Raw genomic sequence first — 15678 nt, 5'->3', positions numbered from 1 at the left:
ACGCCCCTGGTTCTGATTGGCCCACGGGCCGGTCAGTCCTGGACTAGGGATGACCATCATTTGGTGAAGCCATCGATGGTCATCCATTGCTTATTTGATTACCATCGATGGCCACTTTATAATTTGTCATCGATGTTAACCATACCGATGGCCATCCCTATGCGGAGCTAATGGTCTCACGAGATGATGACTTCATCAACTCGTGGACTCTCTTCACCAGGCTGAGGGCGGGCACTGGGAGGGGCAACAGAGGCAGGCTGGCTCGGTGAAGTATAGTATAGACGCAGGCAGTCTCAGTCGGAATCAGGGTGTGATTGATGAAAGAGCCGAGTGCGCCACTGACTTCTGTAATGTGAGTAACTTTGACACTGTTGTGCTGCAGGTGATGTCTGCTGCTCAAAGCTGTAAATGTATAAATTGTATATGAATTGTTTATAAATAAAATCTTCCATCCATTAGTGTATTGGATATGTGTGTATATATGTGTATATATATATATATTATAGATAGGTATATCTATATCTAATATGTGTGTAATATATCTGTATATGTGTGTGTGTAAACAAAAGAATTTGGCACTCACAGTACTATGTCCAATGCGCAGGCACAGCTCCAGGGTTAGCCGCGCCCTGTACGGGACCGGAACATGTCGGCCCTTAGCGGCGTGTGTCCGAAAATGGGTTCTGTGGCGTAATTACCATCGGCTACTCCCCTAAATGACGTTATTTGGTGGCGTGCCTGTACGACCCCTCCCGTTAACCTCAGGCTGGGGGCAAGCCCAGCACTACGTCAGTATGCAGTTATTATGTTGACATTCAGCTTGTCGACATTAAGAATGTCAACATGGTTGAAATGTCGACAGTGAAAATGTCGACATTCACAAACTCCACATGGACATAATGTTGATATGGTCATTATGTGGACATATTATACTGTATATAAAAATCATTGGTTTGTTTCTTTTGTCTGTCCGGTTATGCTTTTGGACACCCCTGCGCCGATTGACATGAAAGCAACGCAAGGTGGTCTAGTTGGATTCTGGCCAGATTTTAGGGGGTTAGGGTCCCAATTCGTGTGATGCCCTGGGGATGGTCCTTGGCTGGATTCTTTTGGGGTTCCCTGCGTCTCGGACGTGAACCCCATAATGTTAGGGACGCTGGTATAGAGTAGCCTTGACGTTTGGCCCAGCGCTTATTCATATATTTGCAAATGTATGTAAACCAATACCTCTGAATTTCTATTATCATGTAGGATTCAAGTATTTTTGTTTTTGCTGCAGTGTGCTGGAGGGAAAATCCCCTTTTTTTTCTGTAGCTCAGTGTAAACCCCACCCTTTACGAGCACCTGTGCAATGTCATTAAGTTGATGTGAGCGACCACCATACTTTTTGTTTGCAGTTCTGTGAGGCATGAAAGGAGCCAGCATTGGGAGGATGTGTTGGTCTGAATAGTGCCATTAGGAGGTTTCTGGGGTACCTTCTAGGTGAGTCTGCTCTCAGCTTATACATGTACTGTTATTATGCAGTACATTAATTTGTAATTATATGACCCAGAGTTGGTGCTACTATTAGGTAGCAACAATTATTTTGGGTGAGCGTTTGGGCGTGGGGCCCCCAAGGTTGCTCTGGCTGGGCCTTTTTTCAGGGCATCACCACTTAATTCACATAGATATTTTTTTATCACCTTTCTATTTGTTTGTCTATTATTTATGTCATTTTAACCCCTTACCATTAACACTTATTGATTTATCTTTACACAACTATACTTTACACTTCACTTTCTCCCTTTTTTCCATTATTCGTGTGATGCCCTGGGGATGGTCCTTGGCTGGATTCTTTTGGGGTTCCCTGCGTCTCGGACGTGAACCCCATAATGTTAGGGACGCTGGTATAGAGGAGCCTTGACGTTTGGCCCAGCGCTTATTCATATATTTGCAAATGTATGTAAACCAATACCTCTGAATTTCTATTATCATGTAGGATTCAAGTATTTTTGTTTTTGCTGCAGTGTGCTGGAGGGAAAAGTTTAAAAAGTGTCAGAAACTCTCACTTTTCTAAACTCTCACCCTATTACATTTGGCCTATTGATTCAGAAATCTATGAGATAATATATGCTGCTGCAATCCACTCTAATACCTGTGGGGATATTCACAAGTTATAAATTCCCTGATGTATTGCCGCTCCATTATACAATTGTATTTAATTACTGGTCAGATACATTTTCTTTATTAGCAGCATATCAAATAACGGGATATCTTGATGATCATAGCATTCATTTTAATTTATTTTTCTAACTTATCTATACCCATTTTATTTCGCTGAAATTGTTTCGAATATATGTTTATTAATAATATTTAATAAAGGTTAAGTTTTATAACAGTAAATTTATGCAACTCTAGATGCATTCCTATACAGGGACCACTTTTTTCTTGCTTTCTGGAATTGTCTGGATGCCTGTTTACGTAGAAATATAACCAATGTCATCATCATAACCAGATAATATATACTGTAGTAACAGAAGCTTTTGTGCAGGAAAAATTTGAATTTCCCTGATCAAACTTCTGTGTCTCTCCAGGCTCCCCTGTGTTACTCCAGACCCCCCAATGTCTTCATCCCCAGGCCCCTCTGTGGTTCTCCAGGCTCTCTGTGTCTCTTTATCTCCAGGCCTCCATGTCTCTCTATCTCCAGGCCCCCTTGTCTCTCTCCATCCCCAGGACCCCCTGCGTCTCTCCATCCTCAGGCCCACCTGTGGCTCTCAATCTTATTCCACCAACCCCAGTGTGCGTCTCTCTGCCCCATTCCCCAGACCCCAGTGTGCACCTCTCAGCCCCAGTGTGCATCACTCTGCCCCAGTGTGCATCTCTCAGACCCATCCCCCCAGCCCCAGTGTACATCTCTCTGCCCCATTCCCCCTACCCCAGTGTGCATCTCTCTGCCCCATTCCCCCTACCCCAGTGTGCACCTCTCAGCCCCAGTGTGCATCACTCTGCCCCAGTGAGACTCTCAGCCCCATTTCCCCGGCCCCAGTGTGCATCTCTCAGCCCCATTCCCCCGGCCCCAGTGTGCTTCTCTCTGCCTCTGTGTACTTCCCAGTGTGTCTCTAGGCCCCATTTCTCTGGCCCCAGTGTATCTCTCTGCCCCATTCCACCTTGAAAAAGATGCCCTTGAGGCGTTGAAACGCGTAGGTGATACTTTATTGCAGCCCAATTCCCCTGCCCTAGTGTGCGTCTCTCTGCCCCATTCCCCCGACCCCAGTGTGCACCTCTCAGCCCCAGTGTGCATCACTCTGCCCCAGTGAGTCTCTCAGCCCCATTTCCCCGCCCCAGTGTGCATCCCTCAGCCCCATTCCCCTGGTCCCAGTGTGCATCTCTTTGCCCCTGTGTACTTCCCAGTGTGTCTCTAGCCCCATTTCTCTGGCCCCAGGGTGTGTCTCCCTGCCCCATTCCCCCAGCCCCAGTGTATCTTTCAGACCCATTTCCCTGGCCCCAGTGTGCGTCTCTCTGCCCCATTCCCCTGACCCCAGTATGCGCCTCTCAGCCCCATTCCTCTGACCCCAGTGTGCAGCTCTCAGTCCCATTGTGTCTCTCAGCCCCATTCCCCCGACCCCAGTGTGCGTCTTTCTGCCCCAGTGTACTTCCCAGTGTGTTTCTAAGCCCCATTTCTCCGGCCCCAGTGTGCGTCTCTCTGCCCAATTCCCCCGACCCCAGTGTGCATCTCTCATCCCCATTCCCCCGGCCCCAGTGTGCATCTCTCAGCCCCATCCCCCCAGCCCCAGTGAGACTCTCAGCCCCATTTCCCCGGCCCCAGTGTGCATCTCTCAGCCCCATTCCCACGGCCCCAGTGTGCTTCTCTCTGCCCATGTGTACTTCCCAGTGTGTCTCTAGGCCCCATTTCTCTGGCCCCAGGGTATGTCTCTCTGCCCCATTCCACCTTGAAAAAGACGCCCATGAGGCATTGAAACGCGTAGGTGATACTTTATTGCAGCCTTATTCCACTAACCCCAGTGTGCATCTCTCTGCCCCATTCCCCTGACCCCAGTGTGCATTTTTCAGCCCAAGTGTGCATCACTCTGCCCCAATGTGCATCTCTCAGCCCTATTCCCCCTGGCCCCAGTGTGCGTCTCTTTGCCCCTGTGTACTTCCCAGTGTGTCTCTAGGCCCCATTTCTCTGGCCCCAGTGTGTGTCTCTCTGCCCCATTCCCCCAGCCCCAGTGTATCTCTCAGCCCCATTTCCCTGGCCCCAGTGTGCGTCTCTCTGCCCCATTCCCCTGACCCCAGTGTGCTCCTCTCAGCCCCATTCCCCCGACCCCAGTGTGCAGCTCTCAGTCCCATTGTGTGTCTCAGCCCCATTCCCCCGACCCCAGTGTGCATCTCTCAGCCCCATTGCCCCGACCCCAGTGTGCGTCTTTCTGCCCCAGTGTATTTCCCAGTGTGTCTCTAAGCCCCATTTCTCTGGCCCCAGTGTGCGTCTCTCTGCCCCATTCCCCCGACCCCAGTGTGTATCTCTCAGCCCCATTCCCCCGGCCCTAGTGTGCGTGTCTCTGCCCCACTGTATCTCTTATCCCATTCCCCCGGCCCCAGTGTGCATCAATCATCCCCATTCCCCCGGCCCCAGTGTGCATCTCTCAGCCCCATTTCCCCGACCCCAGTGTGCGCCTCTCAGCCCCAGTGTGCATCACTCTGCCCCAGTGTGCGTCTCTCAGCCACATTCCCCCGACCCCAGTCTGCATCTCTCAGCCCCATTGTCCCAGCCCCAGAGTGCGTCTCTCAGCCCCAGTGTGCATCACTGCCCCAGTGTGCGTGTCTCAGCTCCATTCCCCCGACCCCAGTGTGCGTCTCTCAGCCCCATTGTCCCAACCCCTGTGTGCGTCTCTCAGCCCCAGTGTACGTCCCTGTGTGTCTCTAAGCCCCATTCCCTCGGCCCATTGTGTCTCTCAGCCCCACCCCCCCAGCCACAGTGTGCGTCAGTGTCATTCCCCAGCCCGTGTCTCCCCAGCCCTGTGTTAACTCCAACCCCCCCAGCCCTTTGCAGTCAGCTCCAACCCCCCCAGCCTCCTGTGCAGTCAGCTCCAATCCCCCACAGCTTTGTGCAGTCAGCTCCAACCATTCCCCCTAACCCACTGTGCAGTAACCTCCAATCCCCCCTCAGCCCTGTGCAGTCAGCTTCAATCCCCGCACCCCTGTGCAGTTAGCTCCAACCTTCCTCCCCAGCCCCCTGTGTGGTCAGCTCCAATTCCCCCCTCAGCACTGTGCACAGCTTTAATCCCCCCTCAGCACTGTGCACAGCCCCAACCCCCCTCAGCACTGTGCACAGCTCCAATCCCCCCTCAGCACTATGCACAGCTCCAATCCCCCCTCAGCACTCTGCACAGCTTCAATCCCCCCTCAGCACTCTGCACAGCTCCATCCCCCCCTCAGAACTGTGCACTGCTCTAATACCCCCCTCAGCACTGTGCACAGCTCCAAACCCCCCCCTCCCCTCAGCACTGCACAGCTCCAATCCCCCCCTCCCACCCCCTCCCTGCAGTCGCCGCCAGCACTTGCGTGCTGCTCCTTTGCTTTGCTGCCTAGTGGGAAGAGCTGCTGCTGGGCATGCGCAGCAGCTCCCCCAGTGGCCTTTTTTTTTTTTTTAAGCAAACAGTGCTAATGGGTGGTTCTGTGCACCCCCGGACCACCCCTCAGTTTCACCTATGACTTCAATACCATACGCAGCCTGAGGCCTCATAGCGTGTGCTGAAGTTAGCAATTCCTGAGTGAGGTCTGACCTGCCTTAACTGTGCGTTTGGGTCCGATGTTACTCGATCTTACAGATTGTTTTGCCAAAGTATACGGTTGTGAGTAAGGGGAAGTGGGCGTCCTCATGTTAGGCTGAGATCGCATTGCAAATGCAAACATTTACATATCACCACTGATATTAGCAATTGCTTTGTGTGTGTATAAGCAGAATTGCGATCTGTAATGAATCAGGCCCTCTATCTGGTTTTCCACTAATATTTCCTCTCCCTCACACATACTAGTTATTTTATTCTTACACATAGAAAGGTGATCAAGGGAAAGGTTAAATGTTGACAGAACCATTTGGGCATAGTGCAGATAATGTCAGTGGCGACATAGGGCAGATAATGTCAGTGGCGACATAGGGCAGATAGTGCAAAATGGAAGGTTGTGTGTTATGGTGTGAATTTATAACATAACCACTGCATAGTTAATACAGCACCAATCGGTCATGACCTGGCCCTTGAGGTTTCCAGTCAGAGGACTGGGAGCCGGGGTGACTAGGTGGGAGGCAGCAGTAAACGAGGAGGAGGTACATTTACAACTTCCTCATTGACTAATTCCGGGTGTTGACGAGACCTGACCAGAGGCGTGGAGTCTAATTCATTGGTGATTTTCACCAGTGACCCCTCCAACTGGCATATGGGTTTTAGGTGCGCCCAATGAGCAGGTCGCGTCCCCCTGGTCAGGGACCCAGGAACTAGCAGCTGACAGGGAGATAAGAAGACAACTGAGTGGCTGGAGATTATCAGTGGTGAATATCGGTAATAACTGATGTTTGTAATACTGAAGTATATTGGTAGAGACCGATGTAGAATATCACTTGTAGTGACTGATGCTGAATTTCACTGAAGAATATTGATAGTGACCGATGCTGAAGAATATTGGTAGTGACCGATGCTAAATGTCACCTGTAGTGACTGATGTTGAATATTACTGAAGAATATTGATAGTGACCGATGCTGAATATCACTGGAGAATAATAGTAGTGTCTGAAGTTAAATATCACAGAGACTGGAGAAGCGTACTGAGGATACAACAGCGTGGAGCCTGGAACAGCGATCCAAAGCAAGCAGCTACTGGAGAAGAGAAGTTGTTCAGGTGACTTCCTGTTTCCTGGAGTGCTGCTTTATACCCTTAGGTAGCCGTCCACTGGAGGGGAGAGTCAGGAGAGAGGTGACCAGGCTACCATTGGTCTGGTCAGGTGAAACAGACAATATGGATGTGCCCATGACCGCCGCCAATGGAACTCCAATATGGAGGATTGCCTGGAAGTCAACAGGGCCCCAGGGATAATACGCAGCATGTCACCCGCTGCCGCACTTGGCGTCTGACCGTGCAGCCGATCCCAGGCTGAATCCTGACAGTACCCCCCCTTTTTGGGTGGACTCCGAACACCTTAAAGTTTTTGTGAAAAGCACAAGTAAGCTGCAGAGCATGAACATCAGAAGCTGTTATCCATGCTAGTTCTTCTGTGCCGTAACCCTTCCAATCAATTAAATACTGAAGATGTCCCAAGTGATGTCTGGAATCAATAATTAACAATCACTTCCACCTCAAATTCAATCTCACGCTGAGTACGAACCTATGGGGTTTTAGGTGGAGTGTGATGGAATTGATTGAGAACTAAAGGTTGAAGCAAGGAAATATGAAACGTATTAGATACCCTCAGCTGGGTTCACTACCTTTGAGATACAATAAGGGCCAATGAAACGTAGAACTAGTTTCATACTTGAAACTCTCAATCTCAAATTCTTGGTGGAAAGTCGGACTCTATCTCCAGGTCATAGAGGTGGAACAGCCAAACGTTTGCATTCAGCAAATTTCTTGTAGTTGCTAGATGCTTTCTTTAATGAAGAATGTATTTTCTTCCAGATATCAGAGAAAGATTCAAGAAGACCGGAGACAGCAGGTACTTCTACCGGTGGTAAAGCTTGAATCTCTGGGACACAAGGATGCTTTTCAAAAATAGCGAAGAAAGGAGTAGAAGTTGTGGATGTGTGGTAATGATAATTGTGATCAAATTCAGCCCAAGGCAGCAGATCAAACCAATCATCTTGAGAAGAAGATACAAATAGTCTGATGAAAGTCTCCATTTCTTGATTAATTCTTTCTGTCTATCCATTAGTCTGCGGATGATAGGCAGAGGAAAACTTAAACTTTATCTCACAGGAAGAACACAAGGCTCGCCAGAATCTAGCCACAAATTGTACACCATGGTCAGACACAATTTCTTTAGATAGGCCATGCAGATGAAATATCTCTCGGAAATACTTTGTCGAAGGGAGACCAACCAGAAGTATGAAGTGAGCCATTTTAGTAAATTGATCCACCACTACCCAAATCGTGTTGTAACCCTTGGAGGAAGTTAACTCAGAAAGGATGTCCATGAATAAATGAGTCCATGGACTCGACGGAATCGGTAAAGGTCGTAGAGGACCTACTGTTTGTCTTCGAACAGATTTGTGCTGAGCGCACTTTGCACAGGAGACAATAAAATTACTGACATCCTCTTTCATGGATGGCCACCAGTAGGAACGCTGAAGGAGTTTAAGGGTTTTATGAATTCCAACATGACCTGCAAATAGAGAGATATGGGCCCAAGTAAGTGATTTTTTTATGAAGATTGGGAGCCACAAAAACTTTGCGAGGAGGAGAAACAGAACTAACTTGAGTGTGTGCAAACACTAGAGGGCTGATAACAGAATGTTTTTTCTGTTGATTCTCATCTTCTTCCAGAGGCAAAAAGGATCTAGAGAGCGCGTCAGCTTTCCGATTCTGTACTCCTGGACGAAATAGGACCTTGAAATTAAACCTAGTGAAGAAGAGAGCCCAGTGAGCCTGCCTTGTGATCTGTAAAAATAGTTACTGGGAAAGGGGGCGTGGTTTGGCAGTCATCTAACACAGACGTGCTGAATCGGGGCTCCGCTCTTTTAGCACCAAAAACCGGCTTTCCCACCTCTGAATCCCTGGCTGTGGTCCCTCTGGAGGTCCCTACCGCGACCCACACACCTGCGGTGTCCCGATCAGAGAAGTCGGCGCTTCCCGGGGTGGCCCCCCTCCCTCTCCATGGTCCGAAGCCTGTGGCCACCGCCAAGGTCGGGGACTAGATTTTACAGTGGTGACGCTTGCAAGTGAGTGCCGCTGCACATGACCAGGCTGACTATTGAGGCGGAGGTATCTTTCCCTCCTCCTGTTGCCGGGTGGTGAGCGGTTGCTGGAGCTCCGTACACCCTCTGTTTGGGGCTCTCTCCCCACAGCCTGCTGCTCCATATCTCGCCCAGCGGCTGACCTCCGCCATCTTGAAACCATTTACCCCCTGAAGGTACTGGCAGGGGAGTGGGAATCGGCCCTAAGGGTGCTCCTGTAAAATCAAGAAGGGGTCCCTGCAGTTAAACCCTCTGTTGTCCAGTGGGGTGGGTTTGTGTCTTCTGAGCCCTCTTCATTGTGCCTCCTTACACCGAATGTAGTAATAGATATACTGCCTGCACCTCCTACCCCAGCTAGAGGGCTGATTTGGTACTTGCCCTGATACCTCCTTGGATACCACAAACAGGGACTATTTTGACTATCACATTACTACAGTATCTTAATTAAAAGTCAAATCTGTTTTTGAGCTCTATATGAATTCATAAGTGAGTGAGTGTCTCCATCTTGTGGCCAGATGCTGCTAATGCAAGTATTCAGATTTAACTGTACTATATAAGTACTTGCCAAGAATGTGATTCTTTCTGATGGCTGCCTGATACCTCCATGGGGACTGGCAGGTGGGGATAGCCGCTGCTCCTACTCCTCGATGTTAAAGCTATTTATTTGATTAATCAAATTTTACATATCACTGGTCGCGGAGAGCGAAGTCGCCTCATCTCCTCTAAACACTCCCATGTCTTCGGAATTGATTATCCTCTCCCCAGATGCAATTAACCTGCAACGCTGACTGTCTGGCCTCCTAGACCTCCTTCGCTAAGGACCAAGCTGCTGTTATTACTCTACACACCCATCTTTTGACAAACGAGAAGTTTTTTCATGAGTCGACGAAGAGATCGGGGGTCGAAAAGTACGCCCAAGACTTCCAAAGACTCCTCTAGAGCCGATCTCCGTCGCTTTCTCCACTCTCAAAAAGACTCCACCATGTGTGCCTCCCTGTGTCCCTCCTCACCAGCCTACTCTGCGACTTCAGATATCCCATCTGGAACTGAGGATATCTTAAGAATGTCTGGCCAAGGCGAACATCAGGACTTCCAGAAGGTCCTGCAACTCCTTAAAACCCCGCCCACTAAAACAGACATTCCCTCTAAAGCTGACTTTGCCTCTTTGGAAAATAAATTGCGGGAAGTGGTGCATTCTGAAGTTGCCTCGCTTAAGTCTGCGTTGTTACATCTGGGATCACGAATAGTGATGCTGGAGGAACGTGGAGAGACTAGGGATGATTTCCAACATGCTCTTGTTGACACTGTTAAATCACAAGAGGTGTAAATATAAAGCTTGAAAGCCCATCTAGATGACCTTGACAACAAAGGGCGTCGTAATAATCTGAGGGTCCGAGGTATTCCAGAAGACATTTCCCACCATGGTCTGCAAGACGTATTAACAAAACTATTCAATGAAATCTTAGGACGTGAACCTAATGACTCCATTGTTTTTGATAGGGCACATAGAGCCTTACGTCCTACAGGTCTACAGTCTGAAGGGCCGAGGGATGTGATTTGCCGTTTACATTATTTTGTGCAGAAAGACGACATCTTGCGGAAAGTACGAGACTTAGACAACTTAAAGTTCGATGATCATCCAATTCAGGTGTTCCAAGACTTATCTTGGCAAACCCTGCAGCTGAGACGTCAACTCAAACCCTTAACGGATGCTCTACGTTCCCGCATTATTAGATACAGATGGGGCTTCCCTTTTAGTCTCACAGCTACAAATTGAGGGAAGACGGTGACTCTACGCCTCTCTGATGACATCGGTCCTTTCTGCTCTGCTCTGGACATCGATCCAGTTCGAGTCCCAGATTGGAGCTCTTCTCGTGATAATCTCCTTCCACCTCCGGCGCCTTCTAGGATGTTGCCCTTTCAAAATGTGAGATCCTCCCCTGGCTGGCTCTCGGAGAAGACCTCACTCTACTTTGCCTACCTCTATTATGACGTCCAAGGCTGTTAGACCATGAAGTCGTGGTCCTTTGTATTACTTTCTACTGCACAGCTGGAACAGACATTTTGGGACTCTCCTTCATGAGCTTTGATTGGCGTATTTAGTTATGAGAGATATACCATTGCCAGAGTTCTTGTATAAAGGTCTGTTACCTGCCACTAAAATCCCTAGAAAGGTGTCACGTGAGTAAAGAATGACCAGTGTTGCCTGAGCTCAAGTATTATTTGATCTAATTACTATCTAAATAAGTCCAGTTCAGTAGATTTTGTTACTTTAAATTGTACATAGGACTGCTTTGTTATTATGTTCCTATGTTAGTATGTTCCCCTATATAGCTTTTTTGAATATTTAAAGGGAATATAGATGAGTATCCCTGTTATTTTGGGATGTGCCTTCGTTCTCTGTGATTGATTCTAAATGCAACTTTAAGTGTAAACATTTTGATAGATTTATCTTCTTATTGATATTTTTCAATGGAGTGATGCGGTTCTCCAACATGCACGTCCCCTGTTGCCTCCTACACCGCATAGGTGGATCCTGGTTCTAATGGCGAAACTGGTTTTTGCCATTATGTTGTCCAGGTGCGGTGTTATATGTATGTTTCTCCTTTTCACTATGTTAAGTGATTTTTGCTCTCTAAAATACAATTTGTTTTTTTTGTTTGTTCTCTTTTTTCTTTTTTTTTCTTTGCCTTGTATGCCACAGATATGTAGTAATACTAGATTAATATGTCTCACTATTTCCATGTTTTTTACATATGCCAACGTCTATGACGTCTCAACTTTATTCCTGTTTTAACGCAAAATTTTTACACTCACTATGGCTAATTTGAATATTGTTTCTATCACCGTGAGGGGTCTTAATGTCCCTGAATGGAGGTCACGAGTATTATCAGAATGGAAAGCTGAACACGCTGAGGTAGCATTTCTCCAAGAAACACACTTCAAAGAAGGTGCTGCACCACATCTCAAGAATAAAGGCTTTCCTAGTGGATTCTTTTCCAATAATCCTGAGGGCAAGTCTCTGGGCATTGCATTTATATTTGCTAAGCATATCCCCATTACTGACATCACTTGTTTACCGTTGATTGCAGGTAGGGTCTAAGTAATACAACAAAATAAGAGTCCGCACAAGTTTAACCAATAAATGTGAAGATAGTTATTCAAAAAAAGTTACATTACACATAAAGTAAACCAACATAACGGTCTATTAAGCTGATAAATTTCATAAATGACTCTGGGTTGGTGGTGCACCCACAATATTTGTGTAGAACACATAAATAAAAAATTTTTGCAAAGACACAAAAAAAGAGGAAAAAGACAAATTTGTCTTTTTCCTCTTTTTTTTGTGTCTTTGCAAAAAAATTTTATTTATAGGGTCTAAGTAATAAAATGTAAAGTGTATACCCAAATATTTACTTTTGCTAATATATATGCACCTAATAAGGCCCCTCTTCGAAAGAGCATTGAACCTTGTCCAAGCCCCAAGTTGAAGGTACACTGGTGCTCGGCACAGATCTTAACTGGTCTTTAGACCCACATCTAGACTCCTCTAAGCAATCACCTAGGTACTTTGACAAGTTCCACCGTAAGGTGAAGAAAACTCTCCATGCACATCAATTAGTAGATATCTTGCGCATACAACATCCTAATACACGAAACTATTATTTTTTCTCTCACCCCCACAAGTTGTACACTAGATTAGATTATCTTTTTATTTCACATAGATTTCTTCATTTGATAAAAGAATCAAAAATTGGCCACATTTGCTGGGCAGATCATGCTCCCTTTTCATTGAGTCTTACACTTCCGTCTGTTCACCGGACATGTTTTACTTGGAAGCTAAACAAATTACTGCTTCAAGATTCTTATTGTCAACAACAGATTCAGTTGACTTTGGAGGATTATATAGCTACTAATGACCTCCCTGACATGTCCAAGATAACAGTCTGGGAAGCACATAAATGTGTTTTAAGGGGGAAGCTAATCCAGTTGGGGTCTTATTTAAAAAAGCAACGCTTAGGGGTAAGAGACGCACTAGTACAAAAGATTCAAGCTTTAGAACTAACACACAAATCCTCCCTCTCCCTTGAGACATTCCAAGCACTCTCCGATGCTCGTCAGGAACTTAATATGCTTATGTCCAATACAATTAAATCAGATATCCGTAAATGTCATAGTCAATACTTTCTCGGGGGAAATAAACCGTGGAAACTCCTGGCTAGGGCACTTCGGGAACAACATGCAGCCACATTTATTGCCCAGGTAAAATCACACTCTGGCTCCATATGTAACTCCACTAAGGATATTGCAGCAGCATTTCAATTTCATTATTCCCAATTGTACAATCTAAAAGACTTCAGGGCGGGAAGTGACATGTTCTCACGGAAGGCTTCTATTAAGGCCTACTTGGAGGAAATCGGTTTCCCCACTTTATCAGATATAGACATAGGATCATTCGACAACCATTTACTTCAGAGGAATTAGAAGCAGTGATTAAATCAACACCTAGGCCCCGGTGGGTTTACTATTGCCTATTACAAGATGTTTGGAGAGATGCTTTCCCCCCTGATGCTTCGTGCTTTCAATGAGGTCTCAGATAATTCCTGCTTTTCTTCCCAATCTTTGCTTGCCCATATTTCAGTGATACCTAAAGAGGGGAAGGACCCAGCCCGTGCTCCAGCTACAGACCCATCTCCCTGTTAAACGTCGACCTATAGATTTTCGCTAAGCTAATATCTAACTGTCTCAAATTGTTTCTCCCCAATTTGATCCATTCAGACCAGGTGGGATTTGTCCCTGGTCGCGAGGCCAGAGACAATACTACTAAGGTCCGAGACCTGATCCATGAGGCCGTCTCTCGGAAGATCCCAACTATACTTCTGTCTACAGACGCTGAAAAGGCGTTTGACAGGGTGGATTGGGATTTTTTGATGGGAGTCCTGGAGCATATGGGCTTGGGTTCGACGGGCATTCAGAGAATTCGAGCGCTTTACTCCACTCCATCTGTGCGTGAGAGGATTAATGGAGACCTGTCTGAATCGGTTTTAATCACTAATGGCACTCTGCAGGGCTGCCCCCTATCACAACTAGTATTTATTTTTTGTATGGAGGCTCTGGCGAGGGCCATTCATCTCAATAGTAGTGTAACTGGGCTGACTGTGGGCTAGAGGGAATACAAGTTAGCCCTTTTTGCAGACGATCTTTTGGCAGTGATTACGAATCCACGGACTTCAATCCCTAACATCCTTCAGGAATTTGACCGATTTGGAGCTCTTTCCAATTTTAAAGTAAATCTGTCCAAATCTAGTGCGCTTAACCTCACAGTAGATCAGAAATACATGAGTGATATACAAACTTTCTGCCACTTCTCCTGGCACCCCACGTGTATAAAATATCTTGGAGTTTTCCTCCATAAAGATCTCTCAAGTATTCTCTTTAATTTTCTTCCTCTACTTTCTAAGCTACGAGCAGACCTTATTACTTGGTGTTCTAAGAGGATCTCGTGGACAGGTAGGATAGGAGTTATTAAGATGAATGTACTCCCTAGAGTCCTTTATCTTTTACAAACTCTCCCAATTCAGATACCCTATTCCTGGTTTACTACACTTCACCGAATTGTTCGGGAATTTGTTTGGGCGTCCCGACCCCCGCTTCAAACATGATTTACTTTGTAGGAAAAAGCATCAGGGAGGGCTACAATTGCCACATTTTCTCACCTACTATCATGCAGTTCTACTTATGAGGGTGATGGAGTACTTGCAGGCCAAGGAAAACCTGAATCAGCAGAAGGAAGGGAAGCTGCCTCAATATCAGACCGCTGTTTTCTATCAGTAAACCTACTCCAGGTTTACTGATAGAAAACAGTGGTCTGATATTGAGGCAGCTTCCCTTCCTACTGCTGATTCAGGTTTTCCTTGGCCTGCGAACTTCCCCCGATCTACCCACCCTTTACTGGCCCAATCATCTCCTGTTGGGGTCGTCTCCGCTCCCACCCTCTTCTGTCCCCTACCCCTTCTACTTAAACCCCTTTATTTGGTAATCTGGCATTTCCTCCCGGGATCCCAGCAAACTCATTTAGATTGTTGCGTGCACAGGGGATTCTCAAGATTAACCAGCTATTTGAAGGATCCAAAATGATGAGTTTTCCCTCTGTTCAAGCTAAATGGGTCCTGCCTAATAGCAACATATGGAAATACCTGCAAATAAACCATTTTCTCACGACATTGGGCCCCCCAAAGCATATGGAAGGGGGACTACTCCATTCGAAAATGTGTGTAGCTCAGGGGTCTCCGCCACACCCACTGTCCTCTATTTAAACAATGCTGATTGAACGCCTCTTTTCTGGTAGACCCAAATTTATTACTGATTGGGAATCAGATCTAAGGGGAATAATAGGAGAAGGGGATTGGCCGGAAATTTTCAGAAACACTTTCTCCGCATACGCAAACGCGTTGACAATGGAGACGCATTATAAAGTCCTCTCATGTTGGTACCGATGTCTTAGTCAGCTTTCTAAAATGTATTCAGGAGTCCCTAGCACTTGTTGGAGATGTGGGATAGAACTGGGAACCTCTTTACTCTTATTCTTCATGAGAATTTGCCTTCTTGCCCTAGTTTCTGGCTATTGAACCTCATCCAGAAACCTTATGCTCACTTCAAAAAATCACTACTACGTCATATACTGAGTGATTCCAAAGCCGTGATCCCTGACCACTGGAACTCCATGTCGGCCACCTCCATGTCTGAGTGGTGTACA

The 15678-nt window shown here is 46.7% G+C and overlaps 1 protein-coding gene across 4 annotated transcripts in view; it reads left to right on the top strand.

Annotated features, from left to right (window-relative positions):
- The window catches only part of IL21R (interleukin 21 receptor), a 203464-nt gene that overhangs the window by 110887 nt on the left and 76899 nt on the right, over positions 1-15678 (top strand). Inside the window, exon 1 of one of the 4 annotated variants that reach the window (XM_088451876.1) lies at positions 1452-1482. The exons of the other annotated variants lie outside the window; for them this stretch is intronic. The gene's annotated coding sequence lies outside the window, so the exon portion shown is untranslated. Of the gene's footprint in view, positions 1-1451; positions 1483-15678 lie in introns of those variants that run through there. 4 annotated transcript variants of the gene reach the window in all.

Source organism: Taudactylus pleione, unplaced genomic scaffold (genome assembly GCF_031769625.1).
Source record: "Taudactylus pleione unplaced genomic scaffold, aTauple2 ptg000032l, whole genome shotgun sequence".
Lineage (NCBI taxonomy): Eukaryota > Metazoa > Chordata > Amphibia > Anura > Myobatrachidae > Taudactylus > Taudactylus pleione.
Note: the sequence above shows the minus strand (reverse complement) of the source record. Positions and strands in the feature narration are given on the sequence as shown.